Source organism: Capricornis sumatraensis, chromosome 20 (assembly GCF_032405125.1).
Source record: "Capricornis sumatraensis isolate serow.1 chromosome 20, serow.2, whole genome shotgun sequence".
Lineage (NCBI taxonomy): Eukaryota > Metazoa > Chordata > Mammalia > Artiodactyla > Bovidae > Capricornis > Capricornis sumatraensis.
The window spans coordinates 62,852,021-62,879,896 of NC_091088.1; the positions used below are offsets into that span (position 1 = coordinate 62,852,021).

Genomic DNA, 27,876 nt, shown 5'->3' on the forward strand with positions numbered 1-27,876 from the left:
GGCTGCAATGAGAGGTAGGTTCATGGAACAAGAGGATACTTGTGTAAAACTTTAAATTAACTTTCTAAAAACTGTTAATTACCCTCCCTCCAAAAAATTACAATCAACTTGTCATTCCCAAAGAGACCACTGCAGTGCTCTGAGAGGCTTTTTCTTTTATACAATCTGGGGAGGCAGACAGGTTCTCATATGGAATGAGCAGAAAATGCTGAGTTGACAGCTGAGAGCCTGGCAATGAAACTCTTGTATTGTGCTGACATCTTTGTTCCTCTGAGAAATTTTTCTACCCAACAGTGAATTCTTTCCTGACCCCTGAGCTTCAGCATCGCTTTAGTATGATCAGAGAAATAGAACCAAACTGCCTGAGGATTTCTAAGCCCTATAATTAAAAGGAAGACCATGATGACAGCAATTTTCATATTAAAAATTATTGTATATATTTGTGCAACTCAATGCCAACTAATTTGGAAGTCTAGGTGGTGATAAAGATGTTTTCCACTAAAATATGTTTTACCAATATGGACCCATTCCCGAGTAGTTACAGAAAGCCTAAATAGAAACATGTCCACAGAAAGATGGAAATTTATAAATTTCTCCCCCTAAAAGTACCCCCAATAGTAAGTTAACAGGTGCTTTCTTGTTTAGTCTCTCAGTCATGTCCGACTCTTTGCAACCCCATGGACTGCAGCACACCAGCCTTCCTTGTCTTTCACTATCTCTAAGAGTTTGCTCAAACTCGTGTCCATTGAATCAGTGATGCCATCCAACCATCTCACCCTCTGTCATCCCCTTCTCCTCCTGACTTCAATCTTTCCCAGCATCAAGGTCTTTTCCAATGAGTCGGCTCTTTGCATCAAGTAGCCAAAGTATTGGAGCTTTAGCTTCAACATCAGTTCTTCCAATGAATATTCAGGGTTGGTTTTCTTTAGGACTGATTGATCTCCTTGCAGTCCAAGAGACTCTCAAGAGTCTTCTCTTGCACCGCAGTTTGAAAGCATCAATTCCTTTGCGCTCAGCCTTCTTTATGGTCCAACTCTCACATCCGTATATGACTACTGGAAAAACCATAGCTTTGACTATACAGACCTTTGTCAGCAAAGTGATGCCTCTACTTTTTAATATGCTATGTTTGTTTTGATTGTGTGGATCACAACAAACTGGAAAATTCTTAAAGAGATGGGAATACCAGACCATCTTACCTGCCTCCTGAGAAATCTATACACAGGTCAAGAAGCAACAGTTAGAACTGGACATGGAAAAATGGACTGGTTCCAAATTGGGAAAGGAGGATGTCAAGGCTGCATATTGCCACCCTGTTTATCTAACTTATATGTAGAATGCAGGGCTGGATGAAGCACAGGCTGGAATCATGATTGCTGGGAGAAATAACAATAACCTCAGATATGTAGATGACACCACCCTTATGGCAGAAAGTGAAGAGGAACTGAAGAGACTCTTGATGAAAGTGAAAGAGGAAGGTGAAACAGCTGGCTTAAAACTCAACATTCAAAAAACTAAGACTGTGGCATCCAGTACCATCACTTCATGGCAAATAGATGGGGAAGCAATGGAAACAGTGACAGACTTTATTTTCTTGGGCTCCAAAATCACTGTAGACTGTGACTGCAGCCATGAAATTAAAGAAACTTGCTCCTTTGAAGAAAAGCTATGACCAATCTAAACAGCATATTAAAAAGCAGAGACATTGCTTTGCTGACAAACATCTGTCTAGTCAAAGCTATGGTTTTTCCAGTAGTCATATACAAATGTGAGAGTTGGACCATAAAGTTGAGCACCAAAGAATTGATGCTTTTGAACTGTGGTGTTGGAGAAAACTCTTGTGAGTCCCTTGGACTGCAAGGAGATCCAACCAGTCCATCCTAAAGGAAAGCAGTTCTGAATATTCATTGGAAGGACTGATGCTGAAGCTGAAACTCCAATACTTTGGCCACCTGATATGAGGAACTGACTCATTGGAAAAGAATCTGATGCTGGGAGGAGAAGGGGATGACAGAGGATGAGATGGTGGATGGCATCATCGACTTGATGGAGATGAGTTTGAGCAAGCTCTGGGAGTTGGTGATGGACAGGGAATCCTGTGTGCTGCAGTCCATGGGGTCACAAAGAGTCAGACACAACTGAGCAACTGAACTGAACTGTCATAGCTTTTCTTCCAAGGAGCAAGCATCTTTTCATTTCATGGCTGCAGTAACAATCTGCAGTGATTTTGGAGCCCAAAAAAAGAAAATCTGTCATTGTTTCCAATTTTCCCAGATCTAAGTCTGTTGCTGCTGCTGCTGCTAAGTCGCTTCAGTCGTGTCCGACTCTGTGCAACCCCATAGACGGAAGCCCACCAGGCTCCACTGTCCGTGGGATTCTCCAGGCAAGAACACTGGAGTGGGTTGCCATTTCCTTCTCCAATGCATGAAAGTGAAAAGTGAAAGTGAAGTCACTCAGTCGTGTCTGAGTCTTAGCAACCCCATGGACTGCAGCCCACCAGGCTCCTCCATCCATGGGATTTTCCAAGCAAGAGTACTGGAGTGGGGTGCCATTGCCTTCTCCAGATATAAGTCTGGGAAAGTATAACCTCTGTCTAGTGGTGTTAGTGTTCTGTGCTGCCCAGAAACTCTTCTAACTCAGGAGGACAGAATTTTATTTTCTGGATTCTCAGAAGCCTACTGTATTTGCCACATTCTCCTATCTGTCATTTGTTCATCAGAACACCACCTCCCCCCACCCCACTAGCAGCCTAAGACTTTGGAGGGATCCAAGAGAGCTTCCATGCAGTTTCCTCCATGCATTTCCAGAGAGCTCTCCTGTGTGCTCTCAATGAGTTGTGTGTTCCTCACTAAGAAAAACAGCGTCACACAGCATCTGGGGCTTCCTTGGTGGCTCAGTGGGTAAAAAAAGTCCTTGCACCAATGCAGGAGACACAGGTTCGATCCCTGATCTAGGAAGATCCCACATGCCTTGGAGCAACTGAACCCCTGAACCGTAACTATTGATTCTGTGCTCTAGGGCCCGGGAGCCACAACTACTGAGCCCAGGAGCTGCAGCTACTGAAGCCTGTATGCCCTACAGCCTGTGCTCCGCAACAAGAGAAGCTACCACAATGAGAACCCCACACACTTCGAGGAAGAGTAGCTCCCCTCTTCACAACTAGAGAGTAGGCCCTGCTCACCACAGCTACAGAAAAGCCTGCACAGCAATGAAGGCCCAGCACAGCCAAAAATAAATAAATTTATTTTTTTTAAAGGATGTTTTTGCGCATCTTGGTCAGTTATAACTGCCTGAATGAAACCTCTAGAACTTGATGCTGTTCCCCTTTTATCTCAGTTAAGGGATCAGAAAGTTTCATTCAAATCTCCTAAGTGGCATCAATTTCTTTAGTTAAAATTAATTTCTAAATACATGAGAAAATTCAAAAGCACTCATAAAATCCTATCAGGTCCTGCATGGACGACACACGTGAGAACACCAAGAACTCTGTAGTCATAACACAGAGAAGGAAGGCTCATGAGTGTGACTCATGTAGCAAAAATATCTACAAGGAAAATACAAAAACTGGAGATAACTCAGCAATAAAACACATAGATTTTTCTCCTAAATTTAGAGTCTCAGTTTGTGCCACAAGATAGCAGGTACCCTCTCTCCACACGAAGAATTCTTCATCCTGTGTATTTTCTACCTCTTACTTCAGATTATAGCCTCAATCTATTGAATTCTTTTTCTTTTTCAAAACTAATTTTATTTATTTATCTTTGGCTGTGCTGGGTCTCGGAGAAGGCGATGGCACCCCACCCCAGTACTCTTGCCTGGAAAATCCCATGAACAGAGGAGCCTGGTGGGCTGCAGTCCATGGGGTCGCTAAGAGTCGGACATGACTGAGCGACTTCCCTTTCACTTTTCACTTTCATGCATTGGAGAAGGAAATGGCAACCCACTCCAGTGTTCTTGCCTGGAGAATCCCACGGACTGGGGAGCCTGGTGGGCTGCCGTCTATGGGGTTGCACAGAGTCGGACACGACTGAAGCGACTTAGCAGCAGCAGTGCTGGGTGTGCATTGCTGTGTGGTCTTTTCTCTAGCTGCAGTGAGGTGGGGCTACTCCCTAGTTGTGGTTGAGGGCTTCTCATTGCAGTGGCATCTCTTGTTGAGGAGCACGGGTTCCAGGTGTGTGGGCTTCAGTAGCTGAGGGCTCAGGAGTTGTGGCTTGTGGGCTCTGGCCACGGGTTCTATAGCTGCGGCCACAGGCTTAGTTACTCTGCAGCATGCACTGGTTCCAAATAGGAAAAGGAGTACGTCAAGGCTGTATATTGTCACCCTGCTTATTTAACTTATATGCAGAGTACATCATGAGAAGCACTTGGCTGGATGAAGCACAAGCTGGAATCCAGATTGCTGGGAGAAATATCAATAACCTCAGATATACAAATAACACAACCCTTATGGCAGAAAATGAAGAACCTCCTGACTAAAGTGAAAGAGGAGAGCGAAAAAGTTGGCTTAAAGCTCAACATTCAGAAAACCAAGATCATGGCATCCAGTCCTATCACTTCATGGCAAATAGATGGGGAAACAGTGGAAACAGTGGCAGAATTTATTTTTGGGGGCTCCAAAATCACTGCAGATGGTGACTGCAGCCATGAAATTAAAAGATGCTTACTCCTTGGAAGGAAAGTTATGACCAACCTAGACAGCATATTAAAAAGCAGAGACATTAGTTTGTCAACAAAGGTCTGTCTAGTCAAGGCTATGGTTTTTCCAGTGGTCATGTATGGATGTGAGAGTTGGACTGTGAAGAAAGCTGAGCACCAAAGAATTGATGCTTTTGAACTGTGGTGTTGGAGAAGACTCTTGAGAGTCCCTTGGACTGCAAGGAGATCCAACCAGTCGATCCTAAAGGAGATCAGTCCTGGGTGTTCATTGGAAGGACTGATATTGAAACTGAAACTCCAATACTTTGGCCACTTGATGCAAAGAGCTGACACATTTGAAAAGACCCTGATGCTGGGAGGGATTGGGGGCAGGAGGAGAAGGGGACGACAGATGAGATGGCTGGATGGCATCACCAACTCGATGGACATGAATTTGAGTGAACTCTGGGAGTTGGTGATGGACAGGGAGGCCTGGTGTGCTGCAGTTCATGGGGTCGCAAAGAGTTGGACATGACTGAGCGGCTGAACTGAACTGATGAGGGATCTTCCCAGATCAGGGATCAAACCTATGTCTTCTGCCTTGTTTTTGTTGTTCTGTTGCTCAGTCATGTCTGACTCTTTGCCTTAGTAGACAGATTCTTTACCACTGAGCCACCAGGGAAGCCCCTGAAGTATTTTTCTTTTAATTACAGATACTCTATAATGCACCCATCAGCTTCAGTGTATTTGTTCACTTCTTATAATTGCCTAGGCAACACGATCACTTATGAAGTTTCCAGATTTTCTCCTGATCAATTGTCACAATAAACTGTTTAACCCTGATGAAGTCAATTATAAGAAATGAAAGAAAAAATCAGAAAAACACAGATTCTCTTAGTGTTCCTCTCAAATTAAGAAGGAAGGAATGGAACATATTAAACAAAATCAAATTAATATGCTTATGGGGAAATTAATCTCATCTTGAAGCTAATTTCTGACCTCTATGAAATTTAATAAAAGCTATTCTTAAAATCCTTGAGCAGATAAGTAAAGTTCATAAATTTTGAACTAAAAAAAACCCCACAAAATAGATTTTTCATAATTAACAGGCCAGTAAGCAAAATAGGATCTGCATGGAAAGAATCTCAAAACAAGGATTCATGAAATATGGGAGAAATGAATTCACTGAAAAGTAAACAAATTAGATTTACTTTATAAACCTAAGGCTTTTAGTTAGTAACTCATCAAAAGTTTTGAAATGACCAGTTTTGATTTAACATTTCTAAACTCTGCTTCCCTGGTGGCTCAGAGGTTAAAGCGTCTGCCTGGAATGCGGGAGACCTGGGTTCGATTTCTGAGTCAGGAAGATTCCCTGGAGAAGGAAATGGCAAACCCACTCCAGTACTCTTGCCTGGAGAATCCCATGGAGGAAAGAGCCTGGTAGGCTACAGTCCACGGGGTCACAAAGAGTCGGACACGACTGAGCGACTTCACTTCACTTCACTTCAAACTCTGCAAAAGACATGTGTATAAACACATATACCCACACTGCTCTTCTTCTTAGGTTTCATACTATTAAAATATACCTCCATATATTTACATTTTGCATTCAGTATAGGTCAAAACCATGAAATACTGTGTTCCATAAGTTGAGACAAAGAACATGTGCAAAGAAATAGATAGCATGCTGCTGCTGCTAAGTCGCTTCAGTCGTGTCCGACTCTGTGCGACCCCATAGACGGAAGCCCACCAGGCTCCCCCATCCCTGAGATTCTCCAGGCAAGAACACTGGAGTGGGTTGCCATTTCCTTCTCCAATGCATGAAAGTGAAAAGTGAAAGGGAAGTCGCTCAGTCGTGTCCGACTCTTAGCAACCACATGGACTACAGCCTACCAGGCTCCTCCGTCCATGGAATTTTCCAGGCAAGAGTACTGGAGTGGGGTGCCATTGCCTTCTCCATAGATAGCATAAAATTGTATAAATATGATTCCAGATTTTGATAAATATGGCTTTAATTATAAATTTTGTGACTTTCTTAAATTTACATGTGTTAAAAGGAACCTCCAGCAGGAATAGAGAGTCTCAGTTCAACAAAAAAGCACAATGGAAATTGATGCAGATGAGTTTATTACTCAAGGTCTTGAGTGAATTAACAGCAAGACTTGAGGGCCCCCTGAGGGAGGTCAAGGCTAGAACCAGGCAGAGAAAGCTCCAGTACTTGGGGTTCAGGCCTTTCTAAGGGACCCTGCTGTGGGCTCCCCAGGCTGAGCATGTATGGGTCCATTCGAACCAAGAGGAGCAGGATTCTGGTGAGCGCTGTGAGGGTGTCATTGAAGGGGGGCCTGTGAATAGACCCTGGGGTTCAGCAAGACTGCTGATCTCAAGGAAGGTGGTCATCTAGTGGAGGTGCTCACAGGACTGGCTGGTGTGAGTTCAAGGACCTGCAGGCTGCCTGCTCCCCAGACGGACGCTAAGGCAGCAACAGCACGGGGCAGTCAGGGAAGCTCTCAACAGTACTCTGTATGATCCTTCTTATTAGAACTGTCACCATGTCCCAGCAGTTACAGAGAAGGGGCGGGGGAAGATACATTGTAGAAATTATGGAAAATATGTGACATTATTTGAGGATTAAGGGCAGTAAGGAAACTAATTTCTATAGATGCCATCCCTCTGTGCTAGCAAATAGTTTATACTCGATTCTTCCCTGCAGCCTTAAACAAGGTGGGAGAGGTTACAGTTGGTGGTGGGTTAACACTTCATTCCACATCAACTGTAACACTAAAAACCACTCAGTTTTATTAATTAACATATATTAATAGCACATACAGTTGACATAAAACCTTTTACAGTTCACTGTGGGATCCTTGATCAAAATAACTGATTACAAGCACAGAGAAAGATATTCATTCCTTTGATATAATGATCTGAGAAAAGTATTTCTATCATAAATACAGAATGGAGACTAATTGTTTCATAAACAGGAACCTATGTTAATCACATGACTCTTCCAGGAAGGGTGTCCAGTACTTTTCTAGGGTATCAGAGATGTCATTATTTCATGTCAACCAATATTCTGTTGATATTATAAACATATATATAAAGATATATCAAGATTTAAGTGAACTGTTGATATTATAAACATACATCAAGATTTTGGAGATATTACAAAGATATACCAAGATTTCAGTGAACTGTCATTGTTTCATCCTTAAAAAACAAGTGACATAACTAGTGAAAACTTAGAACAAACCTGTCTTACTTTAATACACAGAATAATTCCCTGATCACTGACATCATGGTGACCTCCAGGGATATTTGACTTCAGTGACAGAATGCCTCCATTTAGATGTTCACTGTACATTTTACATTACTGTGTCCTTAATCTTCTAATGAATAAATATAAATCATGCCCACCTAATACACAAGGGCTTCTCTTATCTTTAAGGCATCAACCATCAAAAACATAAGTTCATATACAGTAATTCTCCTTTAGATTGAATTCAGAGAAGAGCAACTGATGAAATGCCTTCTAGTACACATTCTCTGATACTTATTTAGATTTGATTATTGATTAACTACCTTCCTACATCTGTTTTTACATCATTCACACATCTTTCTTGTATAAACACACGCTCATGTTTTCTAAAGTGTATATTTCGGACAAATCTCTTTCATCACTTATTATAGTACTAGGGTTTCTCTTCAATATGTGTTCTCTGATGTTGAGTGAGGTGAGAGCTCTGATTAAAGCCTTTGCCACTTTCCTTACATTTAGGTTTTTAAGTTTCTCTGAAGGATGAATTCTCTGATGTTGATCAAGACTTGAGCTTTGGGTAAAGGCTTTGCCATGTTTCTTTACATCTGGATGATTTCTGCCCAATGTGAATTCGCTGATGTTGAGTAAGGCTTGAAATTTGGTAAGATTTTGCCACAATCCTTACATTTAAAAGGTTTCTCTCCAAGTACGAATTATCTGATGTCTAGAAAGACTTGACTTCTGATTAAAGGCTTTCCCACATTCTGTACATTTATAAGCCTTCCTTGTAGGATGAATTTGCTCATGTTGAGCAAGATGTGATTTATAATTAAAGGCTTGGCCATAATATTCACGTTTATAAGGTTTCTCTCTAGTATGGATTCGCTGATGTTGAGTAAGACTTGAGCTGTGCCTGAAGGCTTTGCCACACTGCACAGTCATACTGCTTCTCCCCAGGATGAATTATCTGGTGTTGAGTTAGGCTTCCATGCCGCCTAAAAGACTTGTCCCATTCTGTGCATTTATAAGGCTCCTTTTCAGTGTGAATTTGCTGATGTTGAATAAGATGTGAGCCACAGATAAAGGCTTTGGCACATTCTCTGCATTTGTATAGAGTATCCCCAGTATGAATTCGCTGATGCATAGTGAGATATGAACACCTATTAAAGGCTTTGCCACATTCTCTACATCTGTAAGGCTTTTCTCCAGTATGAATTACCTGAGTAAGATTTGAGCAACAGGTATAGACTTTGCCACATTCCTTACATTTATAAGGTCTCTCCCCAGCATGGGTTCGTGGATGTTGAGTAAGACACGAGGGACAGATAAAGGCTTTGCCACACTCTGTACATTTGAAAGGCTTCCTTTCTGTGTAGATTTTCCTATGGCTACTTAGATTTAATGATTTAGTGACTATTTTCCCACATGCGTTACTCTTGTAATGTTTCTCCACATTCTCAATACTCTGCTGTTGAATAAGTTTACAAGACTGATTACAAACTTTACTATATTCACTACAATTATAAGCCTTCTTTCCAATATCCACACTTTTATACAGAGAAACATCTGCTCTTTGATAAAAGATATTCCTACATTTATTACTTCCAGAATCATTGTCTAAAAATTGATTTCCCTGGTGTTTCATGAAACTTGCGCCTTGGTCAATGTTATGTCCAGTTTCATTGAATAAATACTTTCTCACTCCATCATAAAGACTCTTGTAATTATTGGGAGTAGAGCTCTTGCTTAAAGCCTTACTCATTTTACGACACATGAAAAGTTATCCTGCATTAACTACACCCCATATGCATTGACCATTGATGTTTGAACAAAGTCTCTTCCATTATTATCAACATTGCAGATTTTGGAAAAGGGAAAAAATATTTGTTGTTTGAAGAATACTGAACTCTTGCTAAAGGGTCCTTCAAGCTGATTACACTGGGAATCTTTTCCCTCATTCAAAAATTTCTGGTCTTCAGACATATTTGAACGTACGTTTAATTGAATATTGCATTTAGAGTGGTTTGAATGATTATCTGCAGTAGAGACTAGATGACTTTCCAGATTTTCCACAGTTCCTTTCAGAGCACATGTATATGTCAAAAAATGATGTGGGTCTTTGCTGACAAACATACACTTCTCTGCAGATGTTAATGACTTAAATTGGTGTTTTTTCCAGTTTGATTCACAACCTTGATTTCTCTTGGCAGTAATGTTTACATTATGAGAAGCTGTCCCAGTTGGGTTATGTCCATCATAACAACCTCTCTGCCCTACACATGCCCTTGTATGTTCCCAGTCTTCCATTAAGTGTAAATTTACAAGGTGAAATATTTCATATATTTTTAGGTTTTCTATTGGGCATAAATCTTCAAAGCCTGGATTTCTTGGCATCACACACTGGGTGTGTAGAGAAGACGCAGCTGAAAGGGCAAATAATAAGTTATTCTACTTACTATTCTCAGTGAATATAGTTTACAATTTACATAAAACTGATACACCCTTAGCTAGATTAAGAATGAAACAGAGAAGGAAGGAGTCAAAATGACAGAGGATTAGGAAGACATGGAATTCATCTTTCTACACAAAGGCATCAATACATCTAGAAATGGATTAAGTCTCACAGAGCCCCTACTGAACACTAGCAGAAGACCATGGACACTTAAAAGGACAAGAAAGATTCTGTTTATCCAGGTGGGGCCAAAGAAAATGAAGGAAAGGGAAGAGGAGAGGAAGTGGGATGGGACCTGCAACCCTTGGGGGAGCTCAATGGGACGGAAGGGAGCCTCATTCTCTTATGGGAAGAGAAGGCAGAACCTGTTAGAGGCAGGCAGGACAGAGTGAGACCTCTACAGATGGTACTAACCACAGCCCTGCTCCCCAAGCCTGAGAGGGGTGTCCACCATTGCACACAAGGCCTGGGTCCTGAAATGTGGGGTTTGGAGAGCAGACCCAGGCAGAGGACTGCTGTTGACTGTGAGGAGACATCCTGAGGGGACAGGAGGGAGGGAGGAGCTCTGCAAACGGGAATGCTTGTGGAGGAAGCCTGAACTACCAGAGAAGCAGAGCAGCGTTGTTGAGTGATGCCCGAAGGGAAGAACCACCATTGCAGCCCCTCTCCTCCTATGCCAGCCCCTTCTGGAGAGGCACTAGCAAGGACTCCCACAGGGTTGGGTGATCTCACAACCCCAGCTGCTGCCTCCTCCCCTATGACCCTCCCCACCAGGGTGGACTCCTGTGCTCCAGGGCAGCCCTAGGAGCAGGTGCCTGTGGGTGGCCCACGTGCACTGAGGGGGTGGAAAACACAGCTGAGCCCCAGGGTCATGCATCTAAGGAAGACAAGTGAAATCTCACAGCTGCACAGACCACAATTTTATACCCCTACAATTGGCTTTGTCAACTCAGCACCTACAGAAAGCCTGATTAGACAATAAGGACTCCCACAGTCCTGATAGGTGTAGCTTTAGCAGCTGTAGACTTTGTGAGCTTGTACTTGAGGGAGCTGGACCACGCCAGTCTGAGCGGCCCCCATGGCGCCACAGCGGGTCCCGCTACATGAATGCAATCCTGGGCCCTTACTTTATTGGATCTATGCTGGTGACCCGCTGAAAACAACATCTGAGAGACACCAGGGCCGTATGCCAGCATGCCAATGGTTCAGGTGGGGCCAAGGGCGTGCCAACCAGGATCGCATGAGAGCTCGCACAAGGCATGAAACGTGACACACAGAACACTCCCCGAGGTGAACATCCCCAGAGGAGCAATCCTCAGCGGCTTCTCTCCCAGTGGGTGTGCTCCAGTCCCACCTGCCTCCACCACAGATTAGAATCACGGTGAAGAAACAGGTCTGGGGGCTTCTACTCCACAAACCAGGGAGCAGACCCCGCCACAGACAGGGCAGTGACAACCACAGAGCCAAGGGGAAGCTCCCCTCAATATTCAGGGCAGGCTCGGGTCACAATAACGGCAATCAAAAGCCATTCAAGGGGATAAGCGTACAAGCCTCTGCACCAACTTCACCCCCCAGGGGGCAGACACCAGGAGCAAGAGGAACTATTAACACGATCCTGCAGGCTGCAGAAAGGAGACCACAAGCACAGAAAACTTCACACAATGAGATGAAGAATGGAAAAGAAATATGTTGCAGAGAAAGGACCAAGATAAAAACCTACAAAAACAACTAAGTCAAGAATAGGTAGTTAATCTAACAATTACTTTTTGCTTTAACTAATCTTAAATTGAGATACCAAGCATTTTCACAGACACTAGGTGCCTATTAATTCTTTAACCCACTTTTTCCACATGTTTTCACTTGAGCATATTCTATTAGATGTTTGAATCTAAAAAGAAGTGATATTGGCAGAGAGCTAATCAGAAAGTGAGGATGTATAGGATAAAGTCCTGGGATGCTTCATAACAAACAAGACAAACTTAATAAAAGTAGTAGTTCTTATGAAATTAAATAAGAAGTGAGACTTTAAAAATGTGGTAAGAACACAGGGAACTCTACTCAGTGCTCTGTGGAGACCTAAGTGGGGAGGAAATCTAAAAAAGTATATATATATATGATTCTCTTTGCTATACAGCAGCACATTGTTAAACAGCTACACTCAAATAAAAAATTTTTTAAAGATTTCTTCACATAATCTAAAAAGCTTAATAGTGAGAAACAACTGGAAAAAATATGGTAGAAAATGTTCTAAGCTCTCATGCCAATTTATTTTAACATTCTTTGAGTTAAATGAATATATTAAAGTATTTTAACATTGAAGAATTGGGGCAAATACACTTAAGATATTTAACATGAGTTCATATAAAGGAAAAAGAAACTTTGAAATAAACCTGGGATTTGCATTTTCTCATTTTAGGGAGATTTGGCTTTACGCAGTGAAGAAATTATTTGAGTATGAAATTTATAAGGCCATATTTGTAGTTTCTAGTGGATTAGAAATTATAAAGCAGAAAACAAATGTCTGTCCCCAGTATTTCTAGAACTTTGGCAGTTTGTCTACAACTCCACCCAAACATTTCTGTCTAGAGTTAGAAACAGACTTTAAAAGAAGTGTCATAGAGTTACTCAGAAATGGACACAGTTTTCCTAGGATCCCCAAGAAATGAAAGAGCAGCCAACTCATACAGGTTGTCGCAGGCCAAGGGGAGAATTTCAGTTCTCATTGTGAATGAGAAAAGTAATCACTGGAGATGAATTCATGCATGATTAAAGAGACAGAATGGGAAAGGTGATATTCATCTATGACAGCAACAGAAATAAACCCAGACTTCTCCAAAATCATTTGCACTGAAGCAGATCTTCCCAAACCACATGACAAAGGATGACTTCCTCACTGATCCTTGGAGCTCTCACCTGAGTCATCGGCTCCATCCATTCAGACATACCTGTGTATACAGGTATTGTCTCCATTCTCCTGATATTCCTGGAATCCTTCATTCACTCCAGAAAGGTAACCAGGTCCAGCTTAGAGACCACGAGGCCTGTTTATCAGAGAAAGGAGATTCATCAGTTTCCAATCCAATATGTATTCAGGTGAGAAGACAAGGTGTGGTAGAATATTGACACAGCCTAGAAAAATGATTTCCCCAAATACTTTATTGAAAGCACCTAGAAACACTAGCAAAAACATAAAGAACAGATCCTGAGATTCTGGTCTAGTACTACGAGGGAAAAGTAAATAGTAGAAATGAGGATACAACTATTTTATACTGAACTCATAAAACTCCTAGTAATCTAGAGAGAAGGAGGCAGATTAGCTCAAGAAAGAGGAAGGTTGGAATAATAAAGAATCACCATGAAGTCTTTCTAATCTCACAAACTCCCATTCTTTTCCTAGAAAGCAGGGATCTGAAACTCTATTATAAGAAGCAGAAGATTCCAGGAGATATTCTAGAAATGAAGGAACCATAATCCAGTGGGTGGATAAGGGATTCTGGAAGGCAGTTATCCTCACCCAAGGAGGCCAGGTTCCTGTAGTTCTCTAACATCACGTCCCTGTACAATTCTCGCTGACCGAGGTCCAGGCATTCCCACTCCTCTTGAGTGAAGTCTATGGCCACATCCCGGAATGTCAGCCATCCCTGAAATACAAAGTACAGGTGCCATGTGGCCCTGGGAAGACTTCCTAATGTGACCCAAGAGGAAACCAGCAAGAGAAATGATTTTGTAATACCAGAAGAATGTCTGGTATTACACAAGAATAAAATTTTCCACACTAATGTTCTCTACCATATTTCTAACCCCAGAAAAAAAAAGAAGATGGTATATGATTCACAAAACCACTGTAGAGATCCTTTTTATCTGGGAGAAAAACTATGGTATGATGTGATCTATAGAGGCATGTTTACTTGGAGTGTTGTTCTTGTGTTATACAAGATAAACTGTCTATCAACCAAACTGGGAATAGTTTTCTCCAAACTGGGAATATTTTTTAAAAGGAGATTCTAATTCAGGAATTCTGGAGTGGGGCCAGAGTTGTTCTTTAACAAGCTCATTTCTAACTGAATCAGGTTCATGAATGGCATTGTGAGTAGCACAGAGGTAGAACAGCCAGGTAGGGCTTCTCTGGTGGCTCAGCTGGTAAAGAATCTGCATGCAATGTGGGAGACCTGGGTTTGATCCCTGGGTTGAGAAGATCCTCTGGAGAAGGGGATCTTCAGTATTCTGGCCTGGAGAATTCCATGGACTGTATAGTCCATGGGATTGCAAAGACTTGAACAGCCAGGTAAGAATTCATAGTTAATATTGAACTGTACATATTTTACAGATTTTACAGGTTTAATGGAATAGTAAGCATAGAAAAGAACAGTCCTGTTGATATTTAGTATATACCATATATCTTTCTAAAAGTTTTTACATAGTCTTGAATGAGCCACATAAATAATTTAGATCAATAATATTGCTATAATGCTTATTTTAGAATATTTTGACAGGTATTCAGCAAATGGTAGAGCTTGGGTTTTCTTTAGTTGATATGAACTACAATTTATTTTAAAAAAAAAAACACATTTTTTCCTGTCTTCTAACTTTATTGAGGTTTTCAATGGCTAAGTCAAGGATCTCTCTTGGTAAATGTCACACTGCACTTGAAAACATCTTTTGATATTTGTTCTAAGACAATTCCACATTGATATGAGAACAGACTCTATGATTTCAAAAACTTTAGACCATGAAATTTTTGTACCTTGTTTTATGTAGCAAGATATGTTCCAGTTGGAGAAGAAAATGGAAACCCACTCCAGTATTCTTGCCTGGAGAATCCCATGGATAGAAGAGCCTGGTAGGCTACAGTCCATGGGGTCACAAAGAGTCAGATACAACTGAAGTGACTTAACACATATGTTCCAGTGTCTCCTAGTTGGCAGGATATTGGAAGTCAAATAGAATTTGTATCCTACTGCTGTGTCCAAATTATATAAATCTTAATTATGTTGAATTGGTTCATGGTGCTTTTCAGGTCTAAATATATCCTTCTACTTTTAGAAATTAAATTAAATTAACTTTAATAAATCATAATTCATTCATTTTAGAATGAATATTCCATTAACTTCGGAGAGCTTGATACTGAAACTCCAACTAAAAATCTTAATTTATCTACTTAAAAAGACAAATGTATTATATAGTGGAATTATATGTAACTTTGTTCTGTGTTTTACATGTCTCCTGTAAATGTGTTATCATACTTTCATAGTACAAAAAAAATAAAAATAAAAAGAGCACAGAGAAATATACAGAGACAACTCTAATAAATGTGTACATAAGTGTAGGTAATTGGGAAGAACATCAAGAACATACTTCAAAAATGGATCAAATAAGGTTAACATTTTCATGCACACACCTACACTAAAATGGGAACTATATACATTTTAAAAGTGATAAAAAGTATTCAATTCAATAAAATCAAGATGATTTTTCACTGGTTAAATCTCATCACATTTTTGTGGATGATAATCTGTGTTTTTAAAATACACTAATGTGCAAACACACATACCAATATGAAATAAGTTAGGACTCTAAATTAGAGTCCTTTATTTCTTTCAAAATCTGTATCACTTGTGTTGAGCTATATTTTAGAAATTTAACATAGTCGCACAAACATTAGGAATATGACTATTATAAGTGTTTTGGAAAATGAAAAGAGGTGATAAGATTATATCTGAAATATGAGGGTGGAGTGTAATGGAAACTACTGGACCTGGGCTTGAGTAAGGAAACCTCTACTCCCAAAATCCAATATCCCTACTAAACACAGGTGTGTTCATTATTCAAAGCAAAGATAAACTAAGAAGGTATGGATTTCTACCATAACTGGTGGCTTATGCATGTCTCTCACTAACCAGTTTAGTGTATACAATCCCTTGAGGTCAGGTCCCCACTCTAAGAAGTTATGAATCTGCAGGTCTGAAGTAGGGCCATGAAATGAGTCTTTAGCAAATTCCCTGTTTGTTCTTACGTTTCTCCCTCATGACCCACATTCAGGAGCCCTAAGTTCGAGCCCTTACACTCAGCACACCTGAGACTTCTCTGTGGGGTAGGGTTTAGGAAAGGGATTTCTTAGGGCGGTCAAGGCGAGAACCAGCCACAGAAAGAGGCAGTAATTGGGATTTAGGCCTTTCTAAGTGACCCTGAGTGAAGTGCTGTGGGCTCCCCAGGCCAAGTGTGGATGGGTCCATTCAAACCAAAAGGAGCAGGATTCTGGTGAGTGCTGTGAGGGTGTCACTGAAGGGGGGGCTGTGCAGTAGACCCTGGGGTTCAGCAAGACTGCTGGTCTCAAGGAAGGTGATCATCTAGTGGAGGTGCTCACAGGACTGGCTGGTGTGAGTTCAAGGACCTGCAGGCTGCCTGCTGCCTAGACAGACGCTGAGGCAGCAACAGCACGGAGCAGTCAGGGAAGCTCTCAAGGATCTGTATGATCCTTCTTATTGGAACCACCACAGTGTCCCTGCAGTTACAGAGAGGGAAAAAGATATAGTGTAGAAATGGTGGAAAATATATGACGTTATTAGAGATTTAAAGCCAGTAAGGAAACTAATTTCTACAGATGCCATCTCTCTGTGCTACCAAACAGTTTATTGTTGTTATTTCTTCCCTGAAACCTCTAATAAGGTGGGAGAGGTTAATGGTGGTGGTGGGTTAACACTTCATTCATTAAAATCAATAACAGAGACCATTCACTTCTTATTAATTAGCATGTATTAATTTCACACATAGTTGAAATAAAACAGTTTACAATTCACTGTGTGATCATTGATTAAAATCCAAATTACAAGTGTAGAGAAAGCTATTTATTTTCCTGATATAGCAATCTGAGAATTGTGATTTCCGTGATTTACAAAACAGAAGCTAGTAAACAGACATATACTAATTATATGACTTTTTCAGGAAGGGTTTCCCATACATTTCTAGCTTATCACAGAAGATGTCTGTATTTCAACGTTGTCAACTAATGTTCATGACTTCTGATGATATTATAAAGATAACATCAATATTTTAGTGAGCTGTCATTGTGTTCTCTTATCACAAATCAAGTGATATAACTATTGAAAATTTAGAACCAATTTGTCTTACTTTAATACATGAAAAGATTCCATGATCGCTTACATCATGGTGACCTCCAAGGATATTTGACACGAATAACAAACACTTCTAGTTAGATGTTCATTGTACATTTTACATTATAGTGTCCATCTTCTAATGGAGAATAGATATAAATGGTTGCAACACAATATAGAAGGGTTTCTCTTCTCTTTGAAGCACAAACCATCAAAAACCTACGTTTGCATACACACTAGAAATGAAGGATAGTGTGGATTATTCGAGAGTTGAATGACATTCATTTTGGTTTTCAAATAATTTCAAATTATGTCATTATAAACAAGGGTACATCGCTAATAATTGTCACTTTCTAAGCATCAACCCTCCCTCTCAGGAGCCATACTAAGCCACTCAGCCACTGATTGGCTGGGAGGCAGGCCCGTGCAGTCGCTGATTGGCTGCTGGGTATACGCTTATGTCACACGCTCAGGAGGCACGCAGCCAGGATCTAGGGTGGTTTCCACACAGCCTTCTTTTTGTAGATACATAGGTCGTCGTGGGGCCTCACGAGGCCTCACGGGGCTGCACTCTGGCTGTTGGCTCTCCTGTCAGTTGTTGAGTGGAGAACCTGCGCTGGCACTGGCCAAACTGGGCTTCCATGAGAGTCGGGCATCTCTGTCAGTCACTGTGACCTTGGGCAGTTAGGCAGCCGGAGGTGAGTAGGCCTCCCAAGGTGGCTGTCCGGCCTGAGAGGCCCCCGAGGCCAATTCTGGATCAGGTTGGGAGGCTTCCTGAGAGCCAGCTCACCAGCTAGCCAGTCAGTTCACCGGGATCCTGTCTCTGTATTCGTCAGCCTGCCACCAAGTGGGTCACCCGGTCAGCCCGAAGAACAGCCAGGGGATCACCAATCTGCCAATAAGACCGTCAGTCTCTGTGTCAACGGAGGATCAGGCTAGTGCCCTGATGAGTCTGCAGTGAGTCCCCTCATAAATCATTTAATCGGATAATCCACCCCCTTCACAGCCTGCCCTGTTAATCAGTCCAATTAGGCTCCCTGTAAATCTGCTTCCTAATAAGCTAATCCCCCTGCCAGGCACTCAGTCATTAGTCACACAGTTATCCTGCCTGTAAGCCAGCTAATCGGTTTCACTGTTAGTCCCTGATTTCTCTAGAAAATTCATTTTCCAGGCTTCTAAGTAGGTCAGTCATCCAAAAGTCAGTCCCGCCCTTACCAAGTCTGGAAAGGTTGCTGCATCTCCTGCACTCTGCTTCAGAAATATTCAGACAGAGGTGTGCTAAGGTCAAAGAACTGCCTGGGGCCCTTGGAACGAGACACAAAGGTAAAATTGAGAGGAGAGGTGATGCATGAAGGGAAATAGAAGGAGAGGGGAAAAAGAGGGTGCATGAGGAGTCATTCAACTCATCTCTAAAGGCTGGCAGAGAGGAGCAAGAAGAAATCAGAATTTTAGAGCTTGGCTGATCATCACATCTCAAACAGTCAAGCTCACTCATGTTATAGATGAAGAAATAAAAGGAGGGTCCCTTGTGTTCCAGTGGCTAAGACTGTGCTCCCAATGAAGGGAGGCTCAGTTCAATCCCTGGTCAGGGAACTAGATCCCATGAGCCACAACTAAGATGCCATGGAGTCAAATAGATAAATACAGATTTAAAAAAAGAAGAAGAAATAAAAAAAACAGAGAGGGTAAAATAGTTGACCAAGGTTATTTAGTGATTTACTGGCCAAGCCTGGGCCAAGACCCAGACAGGGCTCATCCTAACACCCAAATGCAGTTTTAAATTGGAGAAAGGAAAAGGGAATAAAAATGGCAGTGCAAAAAGGGAATGGCTGTAGGGTGTGAAGAAGAGAAAATACTATCATTTCACCCCAGAATCTATCCTCAGTACAGTAAGGATCTCCAGAGCTGCCACCTTGGGCTAAGCCATCATCACATTTTCTGGCTGACTGCGTGGTCTCCCACTGGTCTCTGTGCTTTCGCTCTAGCCCCTGATGTGGTCCATTTTTCACACACCAGCCAGAGGGAACTCAAAACCAAATTAATCAGTTTATAGTCACGCCTCCTAATACACTCCAATGGAATTGCATTCATATTCCTCCTTGTGCCTTTTAGGAGCTCAGCCCACTTGGTATCTGACCTTGTCTCATGCCAGTCTCCCCCGCCCTTCACTGCACTTCAGCAGCTCACTTTTTTTTCTCTCTCTCTTTTAAACATGCTGAACTCCTCAAGCTTTGCAGTTGCTGTTCCCTCAACCTGCAATTTTCCTTCCCCCAGCGTGGCCTGGCATTCCTTCCTCTAGGTTTCTGCTCAAATGTCACTTCCTTCAAGAAGCCTTCTTTGACCATCCTATCTAAACTGTTTCCCCGTTGTCCCCCATCCCATAATTCCTATCATGTTGTCCTGGGTTCTTTTTCTTCATTGTATTTACAGTTATCAAGTTATGCTCACCATCAGCTTGATTTTTGAGGACAGGGATTGTGTCATTCTTGCTTACTGCTAAAACCCTAAAGGAGTGCCTGGCATAAAGGAGGTGCTCATGTTGGTTGACTGAAAGAATGAATGAAGAGTGCCATCACAAAGGCATGTGCTTCTTGGGACTTCTCTGGTGGTCCAGTGGTTAAGACTCTGTGCTACCAATGTAGGGGGCCTGGGTTTGAGCCCTCCTGGGGGAACTAAGATCCCACATGCTGGCTGTGTGTCATGGCCAAAAACAAAAATGGCATGTGCTTCTCAAGAAGGGTTCCTGAGAAGGGGAAGACTGCTCTTCGATGTAGAGTTTCTGGAGAGTGGTAGGGGATGAGATCAGACAAGGAAAGGGAATGGAGGGAATGGACCATGTCGTGCAGAACTTTGCCTTTTACTCTTGAGTGAGATGAGAGCCGTTTGGAGACTTTTGAGAAGAGAAGGGGGCAGGATGATACTGAGGTGTTGATGGAATCCCTCCAGCTGCCATGCAGGGAGTAGCATGTACAGGACACAGATGAAGCCGCCAAGCCAGTGAGAAGATCATCGAAGCCATCTGGATGAGGGAGGGGATGGTGGTTTGGGCCAGGGTGGCAGCAGTGCAGCTGGTTAAAAGTGGCCAGACTTTGAATATATTTTGGAAAACAATACCAACAAGGTTTTCTGCCATATGAAAGAGTAGTGAAAGTGGACTCTGAAGTCTTGATTCTTGATTTCTTCTTGAATGTATTTTCTTTGATTTAGAGACATATTTCCTAAATTTTAGGTGATTGACTTTTTCCTTTTTCTGAGATGAGGGCTGCGTTGCTGCGTGTGTGCTCAGTCTTGTCCAACTCTTTTCAACCCCATGTACTGTAGCCCACCAGGCTCCTCTGTCCATGGGATTCTCTGGGCAAGAATACTGGAGTGGCTTGCCATTTTCTTCTCCAGTGGAGCTTCCCGATGCAGGGCTCGAACCCCCGTCTCCTGCACGGGCAGAAGGATTCTTTACCTCTGAGCACCTGGGAAGCCCTGAGAATAGGGCAAGGCTGTTTAAACATTTAATAGTAATTTGTACAGTACCCATAGTTCCAGTTGGTCAGAGAATTTGGGGAGCTTATAATCTCTACACTCCTGGAAGTTGGTGTGGAAAAAGAGAAACGAGTTTTAAGTTCATCTCTAACTGTATTTGCTTAGCGACTCTGGGAAAATCACTTATTTCTCTGAGTTTCCATTTTCTCCTCTATGAAGAGGAAATCATAACATTTAATTCCATAAGGCTTGTGGAAATAAATGAAAACCACCAAATGAGAACAAACAGGCTATTGATTCAGAGCTTGCTGTAGTGAGAGAGCCAGCCACCACCATTTGCATTCGGCAAAGACCACAAAGGCGGGCAGGGCAGTGGGAGTCCTTTAGAGTGGAAAAAAGTGAAGGAGTGTCAGCAGTGTTGGGAGATGATTTTAATCATGAGAAAGTTGGGGGTTAGCACCTTCTGTGGTTGGATTGGAGAGCATATTGGGTTTTCTTTGGTTGTTTCTGAGCTGGAAACAGGGGTAAATAATAAGGAACCTGATACGGACCAAACTGACTGTTCTAGGCTAACTGTCACTGCAGTAGTGGTTTGGTTTCTTGGACTAGTTGCTGGTAATTGAGGACCAGAGTCATGTATGTCATACAGCTGAGACTTGAGGGTCATATCTCTCAGGTTGTTGACGGGGATGTAAATGAGACTATGTGTATGTGAAATTGACAGATACATAGTAAACAATAAATACTAGTTTAAATTAAAGGTTTTTAAAATCTCATCACAGCCTGATTAGGTGATTCTTTTTTTCCACTTACTAATCCATCTTTGCTTCCCAAGTGGCTCAGCCTACAATGCCGGAGATGCCAGCTGGATCCCTGGTTGGGGAACTAAGATTCCGCATGCCACGAGGTGCAGCCAAAACAAAAATAAATAAATAAAGCTTTTACATAAATGAAATGATCCATTTTTCATTTCTCCTCTGTCCATGGAATTCTCCAGGCAAGAATACTGGAGTGGGTTGCCATTCCCTTCTCCAGGGGATCTTCCCGACCCAGGGATCGAACCCGGTTCTCCCACATTGCTGGCAGATTCTTTACAGAACTGTATAAAAATGGTATATAAAAGAGCATGCACCTACCATCCAGCTTAAAATTTAAAACACTCACCCTTTGTACCCCTTCCCCAACCATATCTCCCACTAAAATCTAGTGATAACTGCTGCCTTGAATTTAGCACACATCATTCTATGTAGTAAGGAACTTAATGAAGCCCAAAGAGAGGTCTGGCCTTTGCCCTTGGATTCCAGGAGGTATAATCTCTAAACCCTGGGAAGTCCTGCCTGATGGAGAGTCTCTGTTTGCCTGAGGTCCTGGCATCACACTGAAGAGTCTTCAACTGTGATTAAGGGCAGGAGCTGGCCACACAAGACAGTTTAACAGCGTGATTTCCAGTGGGGTCTTTGGATCCTGTGGTATCAGTCCACCTTCAGAAGGAGCAGGAGAATAAAATCTGCCACAAGGGCAGATGCCCTCATGATGAAGGTCCAATTAAAACTCTGGTCACAGGGTTCGGGTGAGCTTCTCTGGTTGTCAGTCTTTGGGCCTGTTGTCAGGCAATAACTCCAGAAGAGTTACGTTGCTCTGTCTCTGACTCCTCAGGGAGAGGAGAACAGGAAGCTGTCTGGCTGGAATTCTCCCAGACTCTGCCCTCTGTGCTCCTTCTCTTGGCAGATTCTAATCTGTGTCCTTTAGTTGCAAAAAAAACAGTAACCTAAAACAGCTTTCAGTGAATTCTGGAAGTGGATTCTTTTGTTTCCTATTTTTGGCTGAAACCTGCAGCATGTGGGGTCTTGGTTCCCTGACAAGGGATTGAACTCATGACCCCTGCATCAGAAGTGCTGAGTCTTAACCACTGGACCACCAGGGAAGTCCTTCTGTGAATTCTGGGAGTACTTCCAGTGAATTATCAAATCTGAGGGTAGTCTTGAGGGCCCCCAAACTTTCAATAGATGTCAAAAATGAGGGGCTTTTAGGAACCCCTGCAATCTGCGGTCACTGTCAGGAATGAGGCATCTTGCAGACTGTTCCCTAGCTTTGCTGCTGGCATAGAAATGAAATCCACTAGAACAAACAGGACCCACTGAAGCACATAATTTGGGAAAAGGAAGGATATGAGGACAGGAGATGATGACTCTGATTCCTGGGTGACCCCAGGGTTACTCAAGGGTTCCTGAAATACAACTGTTCTGTAATTAGTTACAGGAGGTTAAAAGTTACCTTTTTTTTTTTTAAATGATGGATGCAACATCCAAGAAGTTGACTCACTAGATGCATAAGAAAATGCAACATAATAAGAACAAGCTAAATGCATGATCCTGGGTTATTTTTATCTGTAATAGCTAAGATGAAAGAAAAGGAAAAGGCCAGGCTGGATCCTGACACAGAGCCCAGTTTGGGTTCTGTCCGGCCCGAGATAAAGCTGTTAGCCTCGGGGCTGCTGCTACTAAAGGGAAGCGTTATGTTGAAACCACAGGGAGCACAAAACATTAAAGTGATTCACCAGAGAATGAAGAAAGATGAATGGGAGAGTCAAAGTCCGACAGGGTGGAAATTTTTAAACAGTCCTTAAGAAATGGGATAAACAGGAACTTCCCTGGTGGTCCAGTGGTTAAGAATCCTCCTGGCAGTTCAGAGGACACGGGTTCCATCCCTGGTCCAAGAAGATTCCACGTGTCAGAGGGGCAACTCAGCCTGTACGCTGTAACTACTGAAGCTCGTGTACCTAGAGCCTGTGTTCCACAACCGAGAAGCCACTGCAATGAGAAACCCATGTGCTGCAAACAGAGCAAGCCCACATGCAGCAACGAAGACCCAGCCCAGCCAAAAATTAATAGATTCATTTTAAAAAGAATTGGGATAAAGGGGACATTGATGGGGTCAAAACAAAGGTCTCAGTGCAGCACTCTGGGAGACTGGGTGGACCAGAGGGAACCCTGGATCGTCCTCCAGCATTGAAGGACCTCAATCAAGTCTGCTCTATCGACCCTTGTTTGGGGGAATTTAAAAAGCCACAAGACAGATAAGACAAGTCAGAGAAATCTGACTGCAAATCACCTGAGGTGATGGTCCCATAAGCTAATCAAGATAAAGATTCATTAAAGGGCCTAGGTTCCTTGGCCCCACTTCCAGCAGGGCACTCAAAGCCATATGCACATTAGCAATAAAACGAAGACATGTTTCTGAGACTCCTTAACACGGGAGCCTCACGCTCTGTGATTCTAAAACTTGTTGTTTAGTCACTCAGTCGTATCTGACTCTTTGTGACCCCCATGAACTGCAACATGCCAGGCTCCCTTGTCTTTCACTATCTCTCAGAGTTTGCTCAAATTCATGAGCAAATAGATAGTCAGTGATGCTAACTATCTCATCCTCTGTCGTCCCCTTTCTCCTTTTGCCTTCAGTCTTTCCCAGCATCAGGGTCTTTTCCAATAAGTCAGCTCTTTGCATCACGTGGCCAAAGCATTGGAGCTTCAGCTTCAGTATCAGTCCTTCCAATGAATATTCGGAGTTGATTTCTTTTAGCCTTGACTAGTTTGAACTCTTTGCTGTCCACGGGACTGTCAAGAGTCCTCTCCAGCACCACGGTTTGAAAGCATCAGTTCTTTGGTGCTCTGCCTTCTTTGTGGTCCAACTCTCCCATCTGTACATGACTACTGGAAAAACCATAGCTTTGACCATACAGACTTTTGTCAGCGAAGTGATGTCTCAGCCTTTTGGATATGCTGTATAGGTTTGTCATAACTTTGCTTCCAAGGGGAAAGCATCTTTTAATTTCATGACTGCAGTCACCATCTGCAATGATTTTGGAGCCCAAGAAAATAAAATCTGTCACTGCTTCCACTTTTTCTCCTCCTATTTGCCATGAAGTGATGGGACCGGATGCTAGTCCTAATAGGAGTTATAGTTGAATGGGGAAGCTATGGAAATTCAAGAATTGATGGGATTACTGTGAGAGTTTAGAGGAAGATTGGAATGTTTAAACAAATTTCTTGGGAAGTCATTGTGTCTCCTCCTTTACCTCAATGTGTTAATAAATAGATACCCTGTATGACTGGGGAACATTTCCCCTTTCTAGTATTATTAAACAGGAGACATGTAAATCCTCCCTTCAACCAAAATTGATTGGATATAGTAAATGGGAACCAATAAAACTGCCCAAACCCACACAGGTTGTTAATTTGAAAAGTACAGGGTGTCTGGCGGAAAAAAGAAGCTAGATACCCAGTGTCTGATTGGCCTATTTGGATTTTGGAGGACATGCACATATTCTACATGAGGGATTGTTGCTAGCCCCTGTCTACAAAATTACTGGAAAGAAGTCTCAGAATCCTTATGCAGACAGGAGTTTATGGCAAAAGGCATTGAGCTCCACAAAGTGGCGGCTGCTGGAATATTTTACCAGAAATCAATTGAGACCAACCCAATGTCTGAGGACATAAAATAACCCTGGAACCTGAAATACCCATGATGTCTTTGGTAATGCTTGATTAAAATGCTAATAAGGGAGGTCATGCCCAGACGTATTTCTTCATTCTGCCTCTTTCCCAGGAATTATTGCAGAAATGGCCCAGAGAGGAAAAGCAGTTGTCTGTGGTTTCCCAATGAATCAGTGTCGTGGCCGACATAATCGGCACTCAAACCCTGGGCTCCTGCTCTGAAGTCGGTGCTTTTCAAAAAAAACAAGTGTGTGTGGGAGCTATAGTTTCAAGGGAGGTGAGATGGATGTGAACATTGTATCAGTGACTATCAAACAAGTTCGTTTCTAAGCTCTGCAGAGGGCACAGGGGTCTATTTGATATAGGATTGTCAAGGTTGATGTAGGTTGTCAAGAGGGAGCTGGGTGGGGGAGGGATGGATTGGGAGTACAGAATGGATAAACAACAAGGTTCTATATTCAATATCTTATGATAAACCATAATGAAAAGGAATATATATATAGGGATTCCATCATAGCTCAGATGGTAAAGAAATCTGCCTGCAATGCAGGAGACCTGGGTTCAATTCCTGGGCTGGGGCAATCCCCTGGAGAAGGAAACGGCAACCCACTCCAGTATTCTTGCCTGTCACAAGAGTTGGACACAACTTAGCAACTAAACCACCACCATATATATATATATATATATATATATATATATATATATATATATATATATATATATCATGTCCGTTGCTAAGTTGTGTCCCACTCTTGCGACCCCATGGACTGCAGCCCGCCAGGGTCCTCTGTCCATGGGGTTCTCCAGGCAAGAATACTGGAGTGGGTTGCCATTTCCTTCTCCAGATATAAAACTGAATCTCTTTGCTATATAGCAGAAATGAACATTAAATCAGCTATACATCAATTAAAAAAGAAAGATGTGCAGAGCTAGGCTGTGCAGGGTTGGCATAGCAGCTCTACAAGGCCGTCAGGGGACTAGGCTTCTTGAATTGTTCTGCTAAAGCATCCTTAAGTGAACATCAACCATGAGTGGCTTTCTTCCTCATGGTTACCTCATGATTGCCAAATTGCTGCTCCACCTCCAGTATCACCTCCATATTCTAGGAGGAAGAAGAAGGAAGTGACAGGAAAGAGCAAAGGATAGTATTAAGAAAGCAAAAACTTTCCCAAGAATCCCCAGCTTACTTCCACTAAAACAATGTCACACGGTCCCCTCTTAATTGCAAAGGAAGCCAAAGTAGTGCTTTAGCGGGCAATATTGCTTCCCTAAACAGGTTGAATTTGTGAGTGATGAAAAGAAGGGTAAGTTACTATCTGGCATCTACACAAAAACAAATCACTCTGTCCTGAGGAAAAAAATCACTTCTCCAGAAAAGAACAAATAACATCACTTGATAGGGGCTTCCCTGGTGGTCCAGTGGTTAAGACTCCGCCTCCGGGTGTAGGCAACACAGGTCCCATCCCTGGTCGGGGAACTAAGATCCCACCTGCTGGGGAGCAACTACATGCCCTATAGCCAGGGTGCTGCAACTAAGACACAATGCAGCCAATTTTTTTTTTTAATCACTTGGCAATTCTGGGAGGGGAGAGATTACCCACTTCTGACTGGGTGGGGCAATCAGGAAAGGCTACATCAAGAAAGCAGCGTTGAACTCAGTTATGAAATTGAAGAAGGATTTGAATGTGGACAGAGGAGAGCTAAAGAAGGAAAAGCTGGGAAACAGAAGAGTCCCTGATGACGGGAGAGTTATGTTAAGGGTGAAATTTGGAAAGGGGAACATTGGGAAAAGGTTGAGAAAGACACGGGGACATAAGACAAGGGCAAAGCAAACTTGTGGGGACCCTCATCTACAACGCAAGAAGGTTTGGAACTTTTCCCATCAGCAGTAGGAACCCCCATCTGTTTTTATTCCCCTCAAATGTTAAATCGGTCCCATCCTCTCCATTTCTCACAGCCTGTGCCCCAGCTCCAGCCTGCCATTCTTCCCCAGCCACCATCTCTCTCCCCTGACCACCTGGCCTGCGGTCACTCCCCCTCCAAGCCATTTTTCACCAGGGCCCCAGGGGGACATACCAAACCCCCAGACCTGACCCTGTCTCCCTGTGGCACACAGTTTATGTGGTACCTGTAAACTTTAGAGGAAGCCTGCAGACCTGGAACTAAAGACCCTCCTAAGGGAGCTGGGGAGGGGGGTGACAGACTGGGGGCGGGGGAAGGAGACGTGCCTTTGGAGCATCACAGAGGATCATGGTGGTGCCGTCCTGTCTGCAGGCCTTCAGACATCACATCCCACAAAATTCCTGCTTCTCAGAGGGGACGCGCCTTCAGGATGACTGAAGAGGCTGAAGCCCCTGGCTGGCTAAGAGTTCTTTCTGCTCTCCCCACCCCTGCAGCCTCTTCCAGGTATTCATCACATCACCCCATCTGAACCAGACAGCTCCGGTTTCGGGA

General features: G+C 42.7%; 1 pseudogene; it reads right to left on the bottom strand.

Moving 5' to 3' along the window:
* Window positions 1-8,324: 8,324 nt before the first annotated feature.
* On the bottom strand, window positions 8,325-26,521 carry LOC138096880 (zinc finger protein 708-like; annotated as a pseudogene).
* Window positions 26,522-27,876: the final 1,355 nt, after the last annotated feature.